At 41.6% G+C, this 23216-nt stretch overlaps 1 non-coding gene across 1 annotated transcript; it reads right to left on the reverse strand.

The window, feature by feature from the left end:
* Positions 1-10530: 10530 nt before the first annotated feature.
* LOC111558827 lies at positions 10531-10637 on the reverse strand. Its single transcript, XR_002739962.2, has one exon. It is a non-coding gene; the product is annotated as a U6 spliceosomal RNA (small nuclear RNA).
* Positions 10638-23216: the final 12579 nt, after the last annotated feature.

Here is a 23216-nt window from a genome sequence, read left to right on the forward strand (position 1 = left end):
ATCAAGTCAGAAGGAACAAGGAACATCACTGCCACCACACTGTGGTCACTAAAAGTGAGGGACCAAGGCCAGCTCGAAATCAAAGGAACTAGAAATTAGGTAAGCTTTACCTTTGGAAGGGAGGAGTGTCAAAGATTCAAGGACTTATTTTAAAACCATCACAATATGCAAAACTTGTGGTATTTTTTATGTTTTATTTTTTTTTGAGAGAGAGTGTAAGCCGGGGAAGGGCATGGAGACAGGGACAGAGGATCTGAAGCAGACCCTATGCTGACAGCAGCGAGCCCAATGTGGGGCTTGAACTCCCAAACTGTGAGATCATGACCTGAGCTAAAGTCAGACGCTCAACCGACTGGGCCACTCAGGGGCCCCCAAATTCATATTATTTTATTTCACTGTATTTTAGATTTTATTTTTAAGTAATCTCTACACCCAACATGGGGCTCAAACTCACGACCCTGAGATCAAGAGTCACATGCCCTACTGACTGAGCCAGCCAGGGGCCCTTATTTTTTTTTGTATTATTTTAAAATATAACTGTAAAAATAAAACATTTATCAGGAAAACTTTCCAGAAATAGAACAAAACTTGAATCTCTAAATCAAAGGGGCATACTATGTCTCTTAAAAAAATGAAACAGTGAACATCTTATGGGAGCCTTAATAATTTAATGGATTCTAATCGTTCTTTGGGCAAGAGATAAAAATTCAACTTGCTCCTAAGGGGAAAATAAATCACACTGCCCTCCAGTTTTGGTTTTTCTTTTTTTCACAAAGAGAGTCAAATTTAGTAGACGTAGAACAATCCCGCAGAAAGAAAACTAGGTACAAGTGTTTATAAAACAGACAATTTATATTTTGAGATTAAAGCAATCGAAAATATACCTCTGAATGGAAAATAACTCAGAGAATATGAATCCCATGAATCCTCCTTGAAGCAGCAATCACTGCCTATAGTTGATGAGTGGCGATGGTGTCTAGAAAAGTGTCTATTTTATAAGCCCTTGAAACTATCCAAAACATATGCTTACAAAAGTTTTAAAAAAGTAGAGGAAGACTGAAGGTCCGATAAGCATTCTGATTTGCTTACTTTTTATAGTCAAAATCAAAGAGATTACTTCTCTCAATAAAGCAGCAGAGGGGTGCCTGGCTGGCTCGGTCAGTAAAGCGTGCAACTCTTGATCTTGGGGTCGTGAGTTCAAGCCCCATGTTGGGCCTGGAGTCTACTTAAAAAATAAAGTAGCATAGATTTAAGCACATTAAAAGATACAAAAAAGATCAGTATGACACCTAATGCACAGCAACAAAATAAAAAATCAACAAGTGGAAGTATGTCAAACTATGAAGTTGCTGTGCAGCAAAAGAAACAAAAATGAAAAGGAGAAAATATTTGCAAATTAGAGATCTCATCAGGGGTTAATATCCAAAATATAAGGAACTCATACAACTTAACAGCAATTAACTGATTAATTAATAATGCAATTGAAAACATGGGCAAAAGGCCTAGTTTTCCCAAAGATATTCAGAGGACCGATAGAGCCGTGAAAAGGTGCTCATGACCACTAATCAAGAAGAAAATGAAAATCCAAGCCACAATGAGATATTAACCCATTCCTACCTGTGTATGCACCCTGGGTACTACTGGTGGGAATGCAAACTGGTACAGCTACTGTGGAAAACAGTATAGAGACACCCCCCCCAAATTAAAAATAGAACTACCATATGACCCAGAAACCCCACTTCTGGGTATATATCCAAAGGAAATGAAAGCACTATGTCAAACAGATATTTGCACTCCTATGTTTATGGCAGCCTGTTTTACAAAAGCCAAGCCATGGAAATGACCTCTGTGTCCATCGACAGATGAATGAATAAAAAAAAAAAAAGTGAGATATATGTATATATATATATATATACACATATATGTATATATATATGTATATATATGTATATATATATGTATATATATATCTCTCTCAAAGTGAGATATATGTATATATATATATATCTCACTATATATATATATATATATATATATATATATATGTATGTATAATGGAATATTATTCAGCCATAAGAAAAGGAAATCCTGTTTGCAACAACATGAATGGATTTCGAGGGCGTTATACTAAGTGAAATAAGTCAGACAGAGAAAGACCAATACTGTATGATCTCACGTGTGGAATCATCACACTCCGAGAAAAATAATACAATGGTGGTTGCCAGGGGTTAGGGGTGGGGGAAAGGAGATGTTGGTCAAAGAATACACACTTTCAGTTATAAGATGAGTAAATTCTGGAATCTAAAGTACAGCATGGCGACTATAGTTAATAATTCCGTGTTGTATACTTGGAAGTTGCTATGAGAATACGCCTTTAATATTCTCACCAAAACGACAACAATACGGTGATTATGTGAGCTAAAGAATGTATTAACTACTCTCACTGCGGTAAACCCTTCACAATAAATACGTGGACCACATCCTCACACTGAATAAACTTACACAGCATTATATGACAAACATATCTCAATAAATCTAGAAAATACAGTGTAGCGAATGTCTCCCAGTTACTGCATTTTTTTTTTTAATTTAAGCCTTGGGTCAAATTAGTAAACAACACTGAACTTGTATTTAGAGTGCAATTATGATAAAAATGCTACATCAAAGAACATATGGAGATACAGCTGAAGAAGTGCCAGAGGAAAATGCACAGACTTAAATATTAATAACAAGAAAGAAGGAGGTCGCCTTCCAGCGTCTGGTCCGGCCTGCACAGAGCTGGGAGATCACCTCTCCTATCCTCACAAGAGGAACGAAGCTGAACCAACAGAAAGCGACCACTGTCCTTAGATCCGTCACAGACACAATGTCGCGCGGCAAACCACGCACCCCAAGTTAGAAAGACAGGCGGATTCGGAGAATCACAGGTCACCAGAGGCCAAGGTCAGGGGTAGAAGCCTGCTGCTGGAGCCAGTCCAGGAAAAGGTAAAGTGTCCTTGATGAATCCCTGGAGGCTCCGTGCGGAAAAAAGTCTGCCGGGGGACGGCCCCGCTCCCGTGAGTTTCTACCTCCAGGAACCCCACCGGGTTCTCGCAGTGATGACGCGAGAAAAATCCCTGTGCTTCAGGAAGGAGGAGGAGAAAAGTAGCTATTTTGAAAGATGCCCAGAGCATTCTGTTCTTAACAAGCCTCCCCTCGAGAAAAACAATTTTATCGGGGCCTTACCTATTGGGATTTTACCGGAGCCTAACCGATGGGGGGGAAAGGGAAATACCCAAGCCCAGCGGCAGGCTCTAACCTTCAGATGAGAAAGGCTAATGCCTGCCTCTAGCCCCGGCTAGTCTTCCTGTCTTGAGGGGAGGGGGTGGCCGACTGGTGAGTATGAGTGACAGCCACAGCCCCGGGGGCACGGCCTTACTGAAAAGCCCAGACTTAATCACACAACCTAGGATGCTTCCCCTCCCCTAGGCCCGACCACCACATCGATACAACTCCTGTCTCATAAGAGAGGAATACGGCAGAAGCAACTGCGTGTCTCCGATTTTATTTAAGAAGTCTCTAGGGAAAGCCAGAGACAACAGGGGAGACAAAAAAAGAGAGAGAGAGAACAGCTCGGGAAATTTTAGCTTCTGACAACTGCGGCTACGGCAAATAGGAAATATATTTATATTTAGATAAATATAAATCCTCATTCTAAGTCTTTGTTTACCTCAGTTCCTTTTACCCACTACAGTGTGTTTGCCTTAAAACAAAACAAAACAAAAAAAAACAAAACAAAAAAAAAACCAAAACAAAACAAAACAAGGGGCCCCCTGGGTGGCTCAATGGGTTAAGACTCTTTCTTTGGTTCAGGTCATGATCTCACAGTTCATGGGTTCGAGCCCTACATCGGTCTCTGCGCTGACAGTGGGCAGCCTGCTTGGGATTCTCCCTCTCTCTCTCTCTCTTGTCTCTCCTCCGCTCTCTCTGTTTCTCTCAAAATAAAGAAACAATCATTTAAATAACTAGTTTAAAAAATTACAAGGCATATTAAAACACAAAAGACATAGTTTGAAGAGACAGAGTGAGCATGAGCACCAGACTCCGAGAGGGCAGAGATGCTGGAATTATCAGACCGGGAATTTTATTTTATGTATTTATTTTTTTGAAATATAATAGGCTATATAAATTAACAGAAAATAGAAAAACAATTGAAGCAATAATTAAAGCAAAGACTTGCTATTCTACTTTTTTTAGACATTATTTTTTTTTTAACATTTATTCATTTTTGAGAGAGAGAGAGAGAGAGAGAGAGAGAGAGAGAGCACAAGCAGGGGAGGGGCAGAGAGAGAGAGAGAGACAGACTGACAGACAGACAGAACCCAAAACAGGTTTCAGGCTCTGAGCTGTCAGCACAGAGCCCGACGTGGGGTTCGAACTCATTAACTGTGAGATCATGACCTGAGCCCAAGTCAGGCACTCAACCGACTTAGCCACCCAGGCGCCCCAACATTATTCCTGTTTTTAAAAAATGTTTGTTTATTTTTCAGAGGGGGAAGAAGGAGCAGAGACAGAGGGGAGACAGAGGATCGGGCTCTGTGCTGTCAGCAGAGAGCCTGATGCAAGCAAGGCTCGAACTCACAAACCACAAGATCGTGACTTGGGCGAAAGTCAGAAGATTAACCGACTGAGCCACCCAGGGTCCCCAAGACTCACTATTCTAGAAAATAGTCAAGAAAACAATACATCATTAAGTGACTTAAAGAAAGCACAAACATACAAAATGAAGGTTAATTATCAGAAAACAACCGTCGTACGAGATAAGAAACACAAGTGACTAGTTTTGAAAATGTCATGCAAATACATGTTTTCAGCCATTATTTCTTCAAATAAGTTTTCTGACCCTTCTCTCTTCTCCTTCTGGAACTCCTATAATGAGAACATTACTCGGCTTGATTTTGTCCCATGAGTCCCTTGAGCTATTTTCACTTTATAAAATTCTTTTTCCATTTTGCTGCACTGTCGGAGGGAACTGCTCAGCCCTGTCTTTGAGTTCACTGATCCTTTTTTGTGCTTCCTCTTGTCTGCTGGCAAACCCCTCTAGTGTATTCTTCAGTTCGATCACTGTATTCTTTGTTCTGTTTGGAATGTTCCTGTATTTCCTCTTTGTTCAAGTTCTCACTGTGTTTATCCATTCTTCTCCCAAATTCGGTGAGCATCTTTATGACTATTACTTTGAACCCTTTATTAGGTGAATTATATATCTTCATTTCATCAAGGTTATTTTTCTGAGGTCTTATCTTGTTCTTTCATTTGGAATATATTCCTGTTTCCTCATTTGGCTTGACTCTCTGTATTGGTTTCTATGCATTAGATGAAACAGCCATCTCTCTTTGAAGAGAGAGAACCTGTCTTTGAACCCTCTTTGAAGGGTTGGCCTTGCATAAGAGATGAACTTTATAGTTCAACCCTAGTCTACTTCTTGCTTGTCTCTCAAAGCTTTGTGATTGTTCACGTGGCCTATTTTATTTTTAATAGCTCCCAGTATTTGGGCAGGGGAGGGGGTGCGGTGTCAAGATCAGTCAATGTCCCAAAGTACCGAGATTCAAGCTGATTGGAAGCCAGACCCTTAGGCACTAGCTTTATTTTATTTTATTTTATTTTATTTTATTTTATTTTTTTAAGATTTATTCATTTTTCAGAGACAGAGAGAGACAGAGTATGAGTCAGGGAGGGGCAGAGAGAAAGGGAGACGCACAATCCAAAGCAGGGTCCAGGTTCTGAGGTGTCAGCACAGAGCCCAACATGGGGCTCGAACTCATCAACTGTAAGACCATGGCCTGAGCTGAAGTCGGACGCTTAACTGACTGAGCCACTCAGGCGCCCCTTAGGCAACAGCTTTTAAAGAATCCAAATATATAGGGTCCTGTGGGACCACAAGTATAAGCTCTGCTGGCCATCAGAACTCTTAAAAGACCAGAACAATATTATCAACTTTTATGACTTAGGTGACCTTCGTATAACAGTATACTCAACATTTGCAGAATATATTTTCTTCTCAAGTACACATGGTACAGTCCCCAAGACTGGCCCCAAAAAGTCTCAATACATTTGAAAGGACCAACATCATCTAGAGTAAGTTCTCTGACTACAACTGAATTAAATTAGAAATAAAAGAACGAAATCTAAAAGCACACTCCTAAATAATCCATGGATCATAGAAAAAAAATCATAAATAAAGTTAGAAAATATTTTGAACTAAATGACAGTACAAATACAATACATCAAAATACGTAGGACACAGATAATGCAGCATTAAAAGAAAATATGTAATTATAATGCTTATATCAGAAAATAATGGCCTCCATTCGATGACCTAAAATTCCATCTTAAAAAGTTAGAAAAAGAAGAGCATTGTAAAGCCAAAGTGAAGAGATGGGACAGAATAATAAAGATAATACCAGTTATAAATGAAATTGAAAACAGATAACCAATAGAGAAAATTAACAAAGATGGCTAATGGCTACGGATTTCTTTCGGGAGGAAAGAACATGTTCTCAAATTAGATAGTGTTCATTATTGTATATTTCTGCAAGTACCCTAAAACCATTAATTGCACATTAAAAAAATTTTTTTAACATTTATTTTTGAGAGAGACAGAGTGTGAGCAGGGGAGGGGCAGAGAAAGAGAGAGACAGAATCTGAAGCAGGCTCCAGGCTCTGAGCTGTCAGCACAGAGCCCCATGTGGGGCTCAAACTCACCAACCTCAAGATCATGACCTGAGCTGAAGTCAGACCCTAACCGACTGAGCCACCCAGGCGCCCCTTAAGTGCACATTTTAAATAGGTAAAAAGCATGGTATGTGGCTTATATCTCAACTAAAGGTTTTTTAAATTGGTTATGGTTACTAGAAAAGATCAAAAAGTAAGATAAATTCATAGATTTCTCAAAGGAGAGAAATTACTAACATCAGCAACAAAAGGGATTATAAACATAGATCCCACAGCCATAAAATAATGCTAATGGATTTGACAAATAGATGAAATAGACAAGTTCCTTACAAAATGATACTTAACAAAACTGACACTTTTTTAAAGTTTATTTTGAGAGAGAAAGAGAGAGAGCGAGCGAGCACAAGTGTGCATGTGCTAGCAAGTGGGGGAGGGGCAGAGAGAGTGGAAGAGAGAGAACCCCAAGTAAATGAATTCATTATTAGAAATTTTTCACAAAAAAATCTGAGACCTATTTCAAAACCTCTCAAACATTTTAGGAAGAAACAAAGCCAATCTTGCTGAAACTCCTAGAAATAAGGAGGAAACATTGCTTCTTGACATGTTTGTGTGTGTGTGTGTGTGTGTGTGTGTGTGTGTGTGTGTTTAATTTTAGAGAGACAGAGAGAGAGCATGAATGAGGGAGAGGGGCAGAGGGAGGGAGGGAGGGAGGGAGAGGGAGAGGGAGAGAGAGAGAGAGAGAGAGAGAGAGAGAGAGAATCCCAAGCAGGTCCCACACCTAACAGAGTTCAAAGATCATGACCTGAGCCGAAATCAAGAGTTGGATGCTCAACAGACTGAGGTGCCTGGGGGCCCCCACATCTTGACATGTTATGAGACTAGGGTAAAACTAACACCAAAACCAGGCAAAGACATTACAACAAAAGAAGACTATCAAGTAATGTTCTTCATGAACATAACAGAAAGACTCTCAAAAATATTAGCGAAACAGGGGCACCTGGGTGGCTCAGTCGGTTAAGCGTCTGACTTTGGCTTAGGTCGTGATCTCACAGTTCGTGAGTTCAAGCCCCACATCGGGCTCTATGCTGACAGCTCCAAGCCTGGATCCTGCTTTGGATTCTGTGTCTCCCCCTCTCCCTGCCCTTCCCCGGCTCATGCTCTCTCTGTCTCTCAATAGTAAATAAACGTTAAAAAAAATATTAGCAAAACAAATCCAATAATATATAAAAAGTGTAATATGGAACGACCATGTAAGATTTAGCTCATAAAATCAAGGTATAAATACAACTTAAAAAAATTTTTTTAATGTTTATTTTTGAGAGAGGGAGAGAGACAGACAGAGTGTGAGTCAGGGAGGGGCAGAGAGAGGGAGACACAGAATCCAAAGCAGGCTCCAGGCTCTAAGCTGTTAGCACAGAGTCCGACGTGGGGCTCGAACCCACAAACCGTGAGATCGTGACCTGAGCCAAAGTTAGATGTTTAATGGACTGAGCCACCCAGGTACCCCTGGTAGGTATATATAACTTTTGAAAATCAATCTAAACCATTCACAGTTTAACAGTAATATTCTAGATCTTTTTTTTTTAACGTTTTTTGTTTTTGTTTTTATTTATTTTTGGGACAGAGAGAGACAGCGCATGAACAGGGGAGGGGCAGAGAGAGAGGGAGACACAGAATCGGAAACAGGCTCCAGGCTCCGAGCCATCAGCCCAGAGCCTGACGCGGGGCTCGAACTCACAGACCGCGAGATCGTGACCTGGCTGAAGTCGGACGCTTAACCGACTGCGCCACCCAGGCGCCCCAAGTAATATTCTAGATCTTGACAGAACTTTGGGTTACACAAATGTTGTATTTGTCAAACACTTAACATGGCTGCATTTCCTTTCATGTAAGTTTTGCTTCACATTTTAAAAAATCCTATAAACAAGTACTAAAGTCTAGTTAATGCTATGCATACTGAATTCTTTAGGGTAAAGTTTACTAACGTCCACAGCTTACTTTGAAATGCATTACGATTTTTTTAGATTACTAGAGAGATATATGAATGGATATTTTTACTTTGAAATGCATTAAAATTTTTTTTAGATTACTAGAGAGATATATGGATAGATATTTGATAGAGCAAATACAGTAAAATGTAAAGGGTAGAATGTATGACTTATCTACGGGAGTTTAGGTATGTTTGAAACTTATTATAACAATATGCTAGGAAAAAAAAATGACATAAATCTTTAAAAATACTATTGAGAGATATAGAATAATGCTTGCATGATTCATAAGGCATACCATGTTTTTGAGTAGGAAAACACACTGCATAAACACGTCATTTTTCTCAAAGTAAGAGATAACTAGCAAAGTGGATTCTATAATCCATATTTTAAAAAGTGGGGCACCTGGTCATGATCTCACGGTTCATCGGTTTGAGCCCCGTAGTGGGCTCTCTCTGCTGTCAGCATAGATCCTCTGTCTCCTTCTCTTTCTGCCCTTCCCCCTTTCACTCTCTCTTGAAAAAAATAAATAAAAAAATAAACATTTATTTAAGTAAAAAAAAAAAAGGAGGAGGAAGAGGAGAACTAATCTTAACAAATATTCAAACACATTATAAGCTTTTTAATAATTTAAAGCGTATGATTCTGGCTCATGGGCAGCTCAATAGCATAGAATACACAATTGAGCTATATATGCAAATAGACACAGGAGATTTTTTTTTTATGATACATGGCCATGTTTGTGGATAGAAATCAATTATTCAATATATGGTTCGGTGTCCCCTGGGTAAGTGTCTGGCAAAAAGTTAGGTTAGATCTCTTCCTCACGCTTTATTATTATTTTTAATGTTATTTCCTTTGAGAGAGTATGTGCGCATGTGGGGCAGGGGCAGAGAGAGGGGGGGGGAGAAAGAGAGAGAATTCCAAGCAGGCTCCGTGCCACCAGTACACAGCTGAACATGGGGCTCGATGACACGAACCATGAGACCATGACCTGAGCCAAAATCCAGAGGTGGATGCTTAACAGACTGAGCCCCCCAGGTGCCCCTCTTCCTTACACTTTAAACCAAAATAAATTAATTCCACATGTAGCAAATATTTAAAAATAATGAAGTCATAAATATTCCAGAAGAAACTATGGAATGTTTTTCAGTAATTACAGGGTAGAGAAGGCTCGTAGTAGTAACACAAAACCTAGAGGTCACCAAAAAAAAGATCATTAAAATACTACATTAAAATAAAGTCCATGGAAAGGAACACAGTAAACAAAGTCAAAAGAAATAGAAAAATATTTAAAAAATTTTTTAAATATTTGTAACACATTATAAATGGCCATTTCACGTTATAAATGGCTTGCGTTCACACATAAAGAAAGCTTAAAAACTCAGGAGAAAATTAAGCGAAGGATTCCAATAGACAAGATAGAAACAGACTGAGTAAAGGAATGGAAATGAATGATTTTAAGGTGTCCTCAGAACTTGCTCTATGATCTCTTCCAGATTTACTGCTGATGCCCAATACCACTTGGATAGACATTTCCTAGTGTAGTTCTTTGCTTTGTGCTTCCACTTAAAATTGGGTCTAAATCCAAATGTTGGCCAATGCCTAGAACTGTGCTGTTCAACCGGGCAGCCACTATCCCTATGTAACTATTTATATTTAACTTAATTAAATTTAGAAGTTAGTTCTTCAGTCATACTAGCTCTGTTTCAATAGTCACATGTGGCTAGGGGCTTCTGTATTGGATAATGCAGATATAGAACATTTGATTATTGCAGAGACTTCTACGGAGTTCTTTTTGTTGTTGTTGTTGTTGTTGTTGTTTTTAATTTTAAAACACAGAAGCTTCACGAATTCGCGTGTCATCCTTGGCGGGGGCCTTGCTGACCTTCTCTGTATCATTCCAGTGTTAGTAATATGTGCTGCCCAGGTGAGCACGGAGCACGAACACTTCTGATGTAGAGCCCAAACTGCAGAATCTTGCTTACTACACCTGAATACGTGTCAGATTCCCTGGAGAAGTTTATTAAAAATATCAACTTCTATCTCACACGTAAACGGCACGCCACTGTTTAAAACCTGCCGATGGTTCTTTATCACTTAGATGCAAGGGTAGACAAATTATGACCCCTGGGTCAAATCTAGCCCATTGCCTTTTTTTTTTTTTTTTTTTTTTTTTTTTTGCCAGTAAGATTCTACTGGAACGCAGCCATGACCATTCATTTACTTATTATTCGTTGCTGCTTTTGAACCCAAGGGTAGAATTGAGGCAGAAATGAGTAATTGCAAGACAGAAGGTAGGGTCAACAAAGCTCTATTTACTATCTGGCCCTTTGCAAAACAAAACAAAACAAAACAAAACAAAACAAAACAAAACACCAGCACAAAAAATGGTTGTTGATCCTTGACTTAAAGGATAAAGTCTAAACGTTGGCCTGACCTACACAGGTAGTATCTAAGATCTTACAAAATTTAGCCACTGCCTCTCATTTCATGGCATGACCCAGCAATAACTAACCCATTTTGGTATCCTAGTACTTTCCTCTGTGCCCTATTTATACCATGTCTCTTATGTAGTGTCCAACATCTTGACTTTCCTTCTTTCCTACACCACAATGATTAGGGGGGAAAAAGGGAAAAGGAGGGTGCCTTGGCTGGCTCAGTCGGTAGAGCATGTGCCTTGATCTCTGGGTTGTGAGTTCAAGCCCCATGTTGGGTGTAGAGATTACAAAATTAAATTTTAGAAAATTAAAAAAAAATTTAAAGGAATTTTTTAAAGAATTAAAAAAAATGTTTAAAGGAAAAAGAACAAAAGGAAAACCATAGTCTTTAGTGTCTTTATTCTCTGACCACTAATTTTCATGGCCCATGCCAATTGTTAGGGACAAAGAAAGTGGGTTCCTTACCAGGACAGATTCAGAATCTTAATTTTTTTTTAAAATTTTTTTCAATGTTTTTTATTTATTTTTGGGACAGAGAGAGACAGAGCATGAACGGGGGAGGGGCAGAGAGAGAGGGAGACACAGAATCGGAAACAGGCTCCAGGCTCCGAGCCATCAGCCCAGAGCCCGACGCGGGGCTCGAACTCACGGACCGCGAGATCGTGACCTGGCCGAAGTCGGACGCTTAACCGACTGCGCCACCCAGGCGCCCCCAGAATCTTAATTTTTTTTAGGCATCTCTGCTTTTGTACATATATGCTGAAATGTATTTTGTCTATCACTTCCATACATACTTTGGTCACATCTTTACCACAGTAATGCAATTGCCTGGTTACACACCTACTTCCCTCAACAGACTTGGAGCTCCTAAAGGAAGGAAGCCTGACATTCGTCTCTGACTCCATAGCGAGTCCAAGCCCAGCACTGAGTCAATGCTCAGAGAACACCCACCGAAATAAACCTCAGTCCCCAGGAAGCATTCATCTTCTGGAATGAGAAACTGGAGGGAAGAAGTGGAGGGGCTACCTGTTCATCCTTTTTCTCTTCTCCTGTGAAGCTAACATCTAATTTCTGGTGCCCTCAAGGCATAGCAAAAAGTCTTCTTAAATTAGCATATTCTTGACTTCCTTTTATCATGTTTGCTTAATCTGGTTTAATAATATTTTAATTATTTGTTGGTGAGATTCACATCTTAAGGTAACTATTCTGTCAAGCACAAGTTTAAAAGTCTAATATACAGGAGAGACTGAGGGTGTTTGTATCTCTAATATGTTACTAATGGAATACAAATAACTAATGTGATTCCAAATTACCTTTGGAGTTTGGATCAGACGTGGCTGGTAAATGAGGTTTTCGTATGAGGTTCATTTATTAAGAATTTCCATGTAGTATCTATCCCTGTGTTTTTATAGGACTGTGAGTCCTATACTTTTGTTCTAAGTATTCAGGACGCCAAAGCAGAATAAACGGATTGCCGTCTCTTCCCGCAAGAAGCGGGAAGACTGTTTTGGGAAGATTTGTCCAGTTGGATTGACTGGCGACTGGTAGGGCAAGTTTTCAAGTTAGCAACCCTGGAATCCCTAAGACCTATAAAAATCCACATTGCTCTCAAACTTTTCCCAGAGGAGCCTTCAAGAGACACCTTTCACACACATTGCCGAACCGTGGATTGGGCTTAAGTCTACAACATTAACTCCATATTATAGAATTCAGCCATCCAGAATCAACTTCGGCTGGTCCGTGTTGTCATATCTGCATATGTAATCTGGAAGCGCGTCTTCATCCAAAGAGAAAGCATTTCCTCCCCCGAGGAATTGGAACTAAGAAATTTCTTCCTTTCCTCAAGTCAATCAAGGCTGTTTTAGACACTTACCGCACATACAAACATGAACAAAATGAAGTGAAAAGAATAGCGACTCTCTGCCAACTTTGATCGATTCCCACGAGGAGAACTCAATATGGAAAAAGTCCAAACCACTTGGGGGGCCGTTTAACCACGTACCCTTCAGGGCTGAGCTCAGACTGTCCCATCGGTTTTGCTGTGAAGGCCTACTCAGTTTCATTGCTCATGCTAGACTTGGTCACACATCATGTTGCGTTTTCCTCCATTTGTTGTTTAATTATATAATGGAGGAGAGAAAAACGCATATTTTTAAAGTTGATCAGCTGGTATTTTTAAAGTTGATCAGCTGGCCTCTTCTTAGGAGTATATTGCTTTTATCTGGGAAAATAACTTGATGGTTACCTAATGTGTGAAAAATAAAGTACTCTCCTGCAGCCCCCAGCCACCTTACACTTGGGAATGGGCTAGCGTGAGAGACATTTAAAAAGCCAGAACATACTATCTAATAAAACGGGAGGAGTTGTTGTTATCCTGGAAAAATCTGAACATGACAGAGTCAAAGTGTTGATAATGAAGAGGGGAAAGAGGGACAGAGAGGGTTTAGCAACAAGACAGGAAAACAGGGATCCTGAGGAGCAAAGTCGTCAAGTGCAAAGGTTGTTATCATCGCGGCCCCCCGGGTGGCTCAGTCGGTTTTAAGCTTCCAGCTTCGGCTCAGGTCATGATCTCAGGGTTTGTGAGTTCGAGCCCCACACTGGGCTCTGCGTTGACAGTGCAAAGCTTGATTCAGATTCTGTCTCCCTCTTCCTCTCTGCCCCTCCCAGACATGCGTGCGTGCACTTGTGCTCGCTCTCTCTCTCTCTCTCTCTCAAAAATAAATCAATATTTTTATAAAAAGTTTGTTATCATCAGAATGGCTATGGCACTTAAAGAACAGAAAGGCATAATTTAGATCGCAAGTAAACTGCTTTGCTGTTCTGTAAGTTCCCCTCTGTTACCGTGCATCTTCTATATCCTATGCACACCTGCCTCTGAGAGAGGTATTTTGGGTCGATCCAGAGAAAGATGTTACGTTTAGGGTTCCTAGATAAAACACAGGAGGTCTGTACCTCGATGTCTTTTTTAAAAATTTTGCTGAATCTTGCAACTAGTTAGGTTACATGTCCAGATCCATAGATCCATATAGGGTGGAGAAAAAGGAACAAGAAACAAGATACAGACATGCCAGAGAATTGAATGTAAGCAAGAAAATGTGGCAAGACGTCACTAGGAGATCTGCAAGCCCTCTGAGGTACTGGCAGTAGGATGGAGTCTTTGTTTTCCTCTAGAAGTGAGTCTGTAGCATTTAAATTTTTTAAAGTTTATTTATTTATTTTGAGAGAGAGAGAGAGAGAGCGAGCAAGCACAAGCGGGGGAGGAACAGAGAGAGACAGAAAGAGAGAGAGAGAATCCCAAGCAGGCTCCACACTGGCAGCACAGAGCCCGATGCGGGGCTCGAACCCAGGAACCATGGGATCACGGCCCGAGCCAAAATCAAGAGTCAGACGCTCAACCGACGGAGCCACGCAGGTGCCTCGGTCTGTAGCATTCTTAAATTAAATAAGCAAGGGCTAGAGCACTTGAAGATACCTAGCCACAAGACACCTAGGTTGTGATTCATTCCACGTTACGTACATTATCACCTTACAAGCTTAACCTCTCTCACTAGAGAAACTCCCAGAAGGCTGAGTTCCCCACAGCTGCTGCCAGGGGAACAGCGTGTGGCTGTGGTAGGAACAGCAGCTGGGACAATTCGGAGAACCACCCTTCCCCCGGCACTCCTTATTCTGAGCAAAGCCGGAGGGCTGCAGCCAGAACAGAGGTGCCTGTGGTCCCCCGGTGGATCCGAGCCCGTTGAAATGAGAGCGAGTCAGGACTGTTTCTGGGGACGACTCCGGTAGCAGACAGCCGAGGTGTGTCCGCAGGAGGGTACTGAGCAAAATGAGGTAGCACTCATGGTGGAGCAGGAGCAGTTTTCTTCATTTCGTTTGCATAATCATTTGCAAATAGATGTGCAGCTGTGTTATTTGTTTCAACATCTGGCTGTAAATTCATTCCCTCCCCCCTCCCCCCACCCCAAGGTCACTTTCACTTATGTTCTCTCCAAATCTTTTGTTATTCTGTCGACTCCTTTCGCCCTCTTCCAAGCTGGGAGATTACTTCGATGATGTAGCTCAAATTAGGCAGTTTATCGCTCAAAAAGCCTTACGACTAGCCTTTCTTCTGTCATGTGTATAATTTTGCTGAGGCCAGGATTTGACTTCATGTGTCTGCGAGGCTTCACGGAAAGGAACGCATTGCTTAGCAAGGGAGTCTAGCCATCTGCCCAGTGTCCACTCTGTGATCCAGCTGTTGTCTTCTGGTATTTGTCCAGCTGTGGTATTTAAGAATTAGTGAAGGGGCGCCTGGGGGGCTCAGTCGGTTGAGCGTCCGACTTCAGCTCAGGTCATGATCTCATGACTTGTGAGTTCGAGCCCTGCTTTGGGCTCTGTGCTGACAGCTCGGAGCCTGGAGCCTGCTTCGGATTCTGTGTCTCCCTCTCTCTCTCTCTGCCCCTCTCCCACTCGCTCTGTGTCTCTCTCAAAAGTAATAAAAACATTAAAAACCCAAAAAAAGAATTAGTGAAATCCTTGGATATCTCACTTGGGAATGAAAAGATTCAGTGTGCCATATGATCACTGTTAATATAAACAGATGGTCTCATTTCTGTTTCTCGTTTCAAACTCAGGCTAGACAAGGTAGTGTGGAGAAATGTCCTGGGCGGGGGGATACTTTCAGGTAGAATGGAGAACATCAGCAAAGGAACAGACAGGGCAATGAGCAAACAGGAGTTATTTACAGAACTGCTAATTCGGTATGACAGGAGTAGAAGGTATGAAGGAGAACGTGGGTGACGTGTGGCAGATACGAATAATAACTGTACAGAAGTAGTATTGATTGAAGAAGTAAGGGCAAGAAAAGACCAGACAAGGTATGAAGTTCGTCTGCACCAAGAAATCAGAGCCCAACTTTCTTTTTGCTATATAAAGGTAGTTACTGGGCGCTATCAACAATAGCCAAAGTCTGGAAAGAGCCCAAATGTCCATCGATGGATGAATGGATAAAGAAGACGTGTATATACATAAAATGGAGTATTACTCGGCAGTCAACAAGAATGAAATCTTGCCATTTGCAACTACGTGCACGGAACTGGAGGGTATCGCGCTAAGCGAAATGAGTCAGAGAAAGACAAATATCATATGACTTCACTCATAGGAGGACTTTAAGAGACAAAACAGATGAACATAAGAGAAGGGAAGCAAAAATAATATAAAAACAGGGAGGGGGACAAAACAGAAGAGACTCATAAGTATGGAGAACAAACTGAGGGTTGCTGGAGGGGTTGTGGGAGGGGGGGATGGGCTAAATGGGTATAGAATCTACTAAGGAATCCACTCCTGAAATCATTGTTGCACTATATGCTAACTAACTTGGAGGTAAATTTAAAAAATAAAGAAATTATAAAGGTAGCAATTTGGGTGCAGCGAAGGCAGAAACGATGAGGACGGTTCCTCTGGCCATTCCAGGCTAAAAATGGGGGGCAAAGTATTATCTGCCCTTTCCCTTTCAGGTGCAGGACCACTTTTGTCTTGAAAGATCTGGGCTTCTGTAATGGTTATTTCTGCATTCTATGATTTTGACCGGCCAAAGTTACATTTCATACATTCAGAATGAAAAACAGCATCTGTCTGGAACCAACAATGAGAAGGACTCCTCCCCATTACAGGCCTGACGTGCGTCACCGGTGACGAGCAATGGGCGACATGTACTGGAGGTCACGGCACTTAAAAACATCAGCTAAAAGTCTCTTGTGTCTTACGTATTCCAAATACAAATGGTCCAACCTATGGCCTAGTGATCAGTACTTAAAAATTCACCAGTTAACAATACGAAGTGCAAATGTTTCTTTCAACTATTTCAACTCGTGTTAGCCTGAAAGCTCCTGATGTAGGATGTTGGTTAAGAGGGATATCAACTTTATAAGTCTGGCCACATACGAAGTCCTCCACTGCATGAAAATCTCTGAGCCACAACATATCAGAGACTAATTATGAAAATTGACTTTTCAATTTGCTTCTCACTGTAATTATCCAACTATCGTACATTATTTGCTTGGAGTAATTTCTTCTACGCAAAATGGTCTTTTTCTTATCACCAGAAAGAGGCGGGGCAACAGACTCACGGAGTCAGGAAATTGTGAGCACTTGAAGGGTCTACGACTTTTTAATATTCACTTCAGTAGAGAGATTTCCTGGTGAGGAGAAGAGGGAGGGTGACAGAGATAATAGGCTCACAAAAGGTTTCTAAATAACTTATTTGTAGAAATTATTATATATAATGAGATATACCCCTCCAAGCCAATTCATTCAACACAGACGATGGTAACAAAAAGCCCACAGTCAAAAAAATGTAGGGCTAAAAGGAGCTATTGCACCATCCACGAACAACAAATCCCTGCGATAGCCCTGCAAGGGAGGTATGATTATCCCCATTTTATATGATAGAGCTGAATGTCAAAGAGTTTAAATAATTTATTCAAAATTCTACTAAGAAGTGGCAGATCCCGGCTTTCCAGACGCCCGTCTTCTTTCCATGACATCTGAATGCTGGCCAACTCTATACCCACTTCCTCGATGCACTGGTCCGGGCCTCAGGACGAAATGAAGCCTCTGGTCAAATGCCCTACTGAAATAGCATTTCCCTGTTTTAAAAATTCATGTTATCAAAAAGGAGGTATAGCTAGCTTGGATGCATCGTCCTTGGCTCTGACTGATTTTCAGTGATCACCACTTCTCCAAGTGCTTTCTAAATGTAATAATAACATGTAATTATTATTATACAAAAGTATAGGGGTGTCTGGGTAGCTCAGTTGGTTAAGCATCTGACTTCGGCTCACGTCATGATCTTGTGGTTCACGAGTTTGAGCCTCGTGTCAGGCTCTGTGCTGACAGCTTAGAGCCTGGAGCCCGCTTCAGATTCTGTGTCTCCCTCTCTTTCTGCCCCTCCCCTGCTTGTGCACTCTCTCTTTCTCTCTCTCTCTCTCTCTCTCTCAAAAATAAACATTAAAAAAAGTATATAGCACTGTTTTGAGTATCTTATATTAATTCATTTAATCTTCTCAACAACCCTGAGATACGTATTATTAGTATCATTTTATTTTTTTTTTAACACAATGTTTATTTATTTACGTTTGAGACAGAGAGAACAGAGAGAGCTCGCGAGCTGGGGGAGAGGATAGGAGAGAGAGAGAATCCCAAGATGCGGGGCTTGAACCCATCAGTCATGAGATCACAACCTGAACCGAAACTAAGAGTCAGACACTTAAGTGACTGAGCCTCCCAGGTGCCCCTATCGTTTCCACTTTAGAGACGAGGAAACTGAGGCACTGAGAGGCTAAGCAACATGCTCAGGGTCGCACAGTGTATGGCAGAGCAGGGATGAGAACCCAGACGGTAGACAGAATCCCTGCTCTTAACTGCTGTGTTAGATTGGTACGCTTTAACCGTATGCTGAATAATTCATTGTGAAATCTTGCCACAGATTGCTTTCACGCTTATTGATCTTTGTTTTTCCAGACTCCATCATTTTCCCCTTTTTAATAAAGGCAGCAGTGTTTATTCATCCCCAGTCTCCTAGTTAGTCTTTAATTTCTACAGCTTCTCAAGGGTAATATCGGTTATTTACTTCGACCTCTATAATCTGTCTGTATATGGAGCCTTTAACTCCTTTAGAGAGTCTAAATACTCACTCAGAAATTCCTTACCTGTACTTCCATCCCCACCTTTTCTCTAAACTTTTTTCAATTTCTATTTAAGTTTATGTTTTTTTTGTAATCTCTGCACCCAACACGGGGCTCGAACTCACAACCCCAAGATCAACAGTCACATGCTCTTCTGACTGAGCCACCCAGGCACCCCTACTTCCCATCCCCTTTTACCCATGTTGCTTCACTCTACCCAGTTTAAGATTATTCTCTTTAATGTGAAAGCAATTGAGGAGTTGGGGAGTTCTGCCCTTCTTTTCCCATCTCCAAATGCCTCTATCCCATGTAAGGAACCACTCCCCTGCTGGCTGGCTGTGTGTTGCAAAATTAGATCAGGATTTTGTAGTTATGAGAAATAAAAGCATGGGTTTTTATGGGATTCATGTAGTGTTATGGTCAAGGATCCAGAAATGTCTGACTGTTACTGTGCCAGGTACATTGCTCCTGTGGGGAAACAGGCACGGACACACACACACACACACACACACACACGCTCATTATCAGCCTTGTAAGTACCCGACTCTCCCGTACAAGACACCTTAGCAGGTTTTTAAGAGAAATTTATAGTACACATATCCTAAGATCTAGTAATTTCTTTTTAAAAGGAATGTTTGGAGTACATCCGTCACCACACAGTGAGCTTAGCAAGGTTCTACTGGCATAGACAGCCTTGCCAAGACATCCGGCTAGCACCCGTAAGGTCAAAATTCGAACCTGCGTTCTCGTCTCTTTCTGATTGCCACACAGAACAAGAGGCAGTGTGGCCCAGTCGATTCAGCGTCTGACATCAGCTCAGGCCAGGATCTCATGGTTCATGGGTTCGAGCCCTGCATCGGGCGCTGTGCTGACCGCGAGGAGCCTGCCTGGAATTCTCTCACTCCCTCTCGAAATAAATAAAGAAGCGAAAAAGAATGTTTCCTGCATCGTGACTGTACAGAAGGAAGGAAACAAGAATGCAGTTGTGGTGAATGGGAAAAGAAGTTTCTCCCTCATAGAGGGACGGGCTGCATGAGCTAGTTCAGCCATGTCCAAAGTGGTCTCGTGACTCTTAACTCCGCTCGCCATGCAGATATCAGGAGCACGCCGCACTTTGTAATCGTCTTCGCCAGCAACTTCCAGGGCACTCTACCCAGTGCACAGTTCTGTGGATATGAGCGAGCGTAGCTGCAGCAGCGATGCTGACAGGAAGCAGTAACGGTTCCTTGACCTCTGGTTGCAGTTATGACGGTGTAACCTTGAAATCAATATCCCCGGGGCAGACCTGCAGCTTCTGTTTTTCAGGACCTAAGTAGAATTCCGTAAGTTTGTACTTCCCTGGATGAAGTATATTCCTGCCTGAAATATGTAGAAGGGTTTCTGTTCTCCGTACACATGTACACACACATTAAAAGAAACAATAAACTAAGGGGGTGCCCGGGTGGCTCGGTCAGTTAAGCATCCGACTCTTGATCTCACAGGTCACGAACCCAGTTTGTGAGTTTAGGCCCACTGTCAGTGCAGAGCCTGCTTGGGATTCTCTCTCTCCCTCTCTCTCTGCCCCTCTTCTGCTCATACTCACTCTCTCTCTCTCTCAAAATAAATAAATAAACTTGGGGCACCCGGCTGGCTCAGTCAGTTAAGCATCTGACTCTCGGTTTCGGCTCAGGTTATGATCTCATGGTTCATGAGTTTGAGCCCCACTCGTGCTCTCTCTCTCAAAATAAACTTTTATAAATAAAAACAAACAAACTTTAAAAAAAAGAAATAATGAACTAAGATAAAAGAACTCGTAGTGGAAATGAAAGTCTCCCACCCCAAACCTCTCTGTTCTTAGCTCCACTCTAGAAGTAATCTGTTAGACACGTGTGTTTACTTCTCATGAAGTCTCCGTTGCACTAAATAATATCTCTATATCACTATTTCTTGATTTATCAACTTGAAAACATGAAGGCTATATTCACTTACACCACCTGGAATTTTTCATGCCGTCCTCCTCCCAAATGCAGGCAGCTTTATTGTACTGGTCACCTTTCTAACCTATGTCATCGGCATGAGCCTCTGTATTTTGTTCTGTCACGTTCTTTTAAAATAAAGTGTATTTAATTTTTTTTAAAGTTTATTTATTTATTTTGAGAGGGAGAGAGAGAGAGAGAGAGGGAGCAGGGGAGGGGAACAGAGAGAGAGGGAGACAGAGGATCCCAAGCAGGCTCCACACTGTCAGCACAGAGCCCAACTTGGGGTTAGAACTCACGAACCATGAGATCGTGACCTGAGCCGAAGTCAAGAGCCAGACACTTAACCGACTGAGGCACCCAGACGCCTAGTCCTATCACCTTTAACCATAGCTCTTGATGCCCCATTATGTAAAAGTGTGATATTACTGTCGTCTACTCTTCCCTCCGCCATTCCTCCTCTTTCCTGTGGCCTCATTTCTGCCAGCTAGCATCCCCATGCTGTCGAATCAACACGCGATCTCTAGAGAGAAGAACACGCCTATCATTTGTTTAAAAATATACTCGGGGTTTCCTGTGTCACTCATCACTCTGCATGGGTAGGGGAGTCAACACTAACAACAGTACTAAGTTATTCTATCAACACTTTCAAATAACGCCCCTGTTTTCAGCACCACTAATAAACCCTGTTACCCACCAACTCCAAGATCAGGCCTAGAACATCAGTTGGCCGTTAGTGCAGTCGTCCCCTGGGCTGTTTCTTCTTTATATTCAACTTCATTTGTCACTAAGTTTCTATTTCCAATCTTCTAGAAATTTGTTGAAATGCCTTAATCACTAGAGGTCCCCTCCCCAACGCATTCTTGTGTCAGTTCTCTATCCGCTCAGTGACATCGCATAATGACAAAACACAAAATCTCACCGGCATACAACTATACACACCTATTTTGCTGATTTTTCTCTGGTATTCAGCTGACGTGACCTGGACTTGGCCGATCTTACCTGGTCTCTCTCATGCATGGGTAGTGAGCCCTAGGTGTTCTAGATGCTCATCTCGGCTAGGCTCCCTCAGATTCCTGGAGTAAACTGCTTGTCAGCTGGGGCAATTCTGCTCGGCTTTACGAATCTCTCCCATCTCTCCAGCAGCCCAGACACGTTCTCATGGCAAAGGCAGGGTAAGAGCAAGAAAACTCAAATTTGCAAGCACTTTTCAAGTCTCTGCTCGTGTCACATTTGCTAACATTGCCTTTGCAGAAAGAAATCACACTCACTATTCCCAGAGTCTGAGCAAGAGGGCACTACAGAGTTGCACGGCAAGGAGTTGTAAAGGGGGGCGAAATTAAGGCCATTAATGAAATCTGTCACATTTTCTTTATCTCATATTAATAGTGTCTGAGGGAAGGAAGGTGGATGTCAATGCTCGGTACACCAAATTGAACTGGTAGCCTTTGTGCTTTTTGGTTCACGTGCCATTACCCACGCTGTTTCCTGAATCCAGAATGACCTTTTCATTTCTCTCCATCTCCTAGCCATCTTTCAAAGCCCAGATCTAACCCCATCACTTTGTGGATGCCTTCTGTACATGACATCAATTGCTTTTGCCTATTTATCAGCCATTCCCCCATTGTTCTAATAATAGAACTTCAGTGTCACTGTGGAGAACTGACATTTCACGTCAGTTTTTAGGGTTTCCCATGAGACAGAACCCATTATTCAATTCAAGGGGTGGGTGTGTGATCTGGCCCAATGGCAGACCCAATATCCTGGTGGTAGTGATGACTGCTTTGGATATAGACATGTGGTCAAACTGGTCCAGGTCAAAGAGGACACTGAGATTTAGGCTGAAATTACAGGAAAGAGGCTGATACATTTCATTGCTATCGCCAAGCAGTTAGGATACAACGCTAAAGCCTCTGGTGATCATGTTTCTCACTACATTGGTTGAGCCGACAGTGAGTAAAAGCAACACTAAGAAAAACAGAGTCAGGTGATAGAAACAGAGAGATCCCCGAAGACATGATCTGAAAATCTAGCTCTAGACCTCGCTGATATTTTTTTTTTCATTTATTTTTAGCGCTTTTAAAAATTCCTGGACCTTTCAGTTACTTGAATCAATAAATTTCATTTTAGCTCAGACCCATTACTTGTAACCAGACAGATTCTAACATAATTCTCTGAAAACCTAAGCCCCTGTCTCGCTTTACTATGACTATTAAGTGCTTATTTCTTTCTTTTTAATTTATTTTTTAAGTTTATTTATTTATTTTCAGAGAGAGAGAGAGAGCGCACAAGTGGGGAAGGGAAAGAAAGAGAGAGGGAGAGAGAGAATCTCAAGCAGGCTCCACACTGTCAGTGTGGGGCCCAATGTGGGGTTCGAACTCACCAACCGTGAGATCACGACCCGAGCCGAAGGTGGGCGCTTAAGTGACTGAGGCACCCAGGCGCCTCTAAGTGCATACT

The sequence above is a fragment of the Felis catus genome, chromosome X (genome assembly GCF_018350175.1).
Source record: "Felis catus isolate Fca126 chromosome X, F.catus_Fca126_mat1.0, whole genome shotgun sequence".
Taxonomy (NCBI): Eukaryota; Metazoa; Chordata; class Mammalia; order Carnivora; family Felidae; genus Felis; species Felis catus.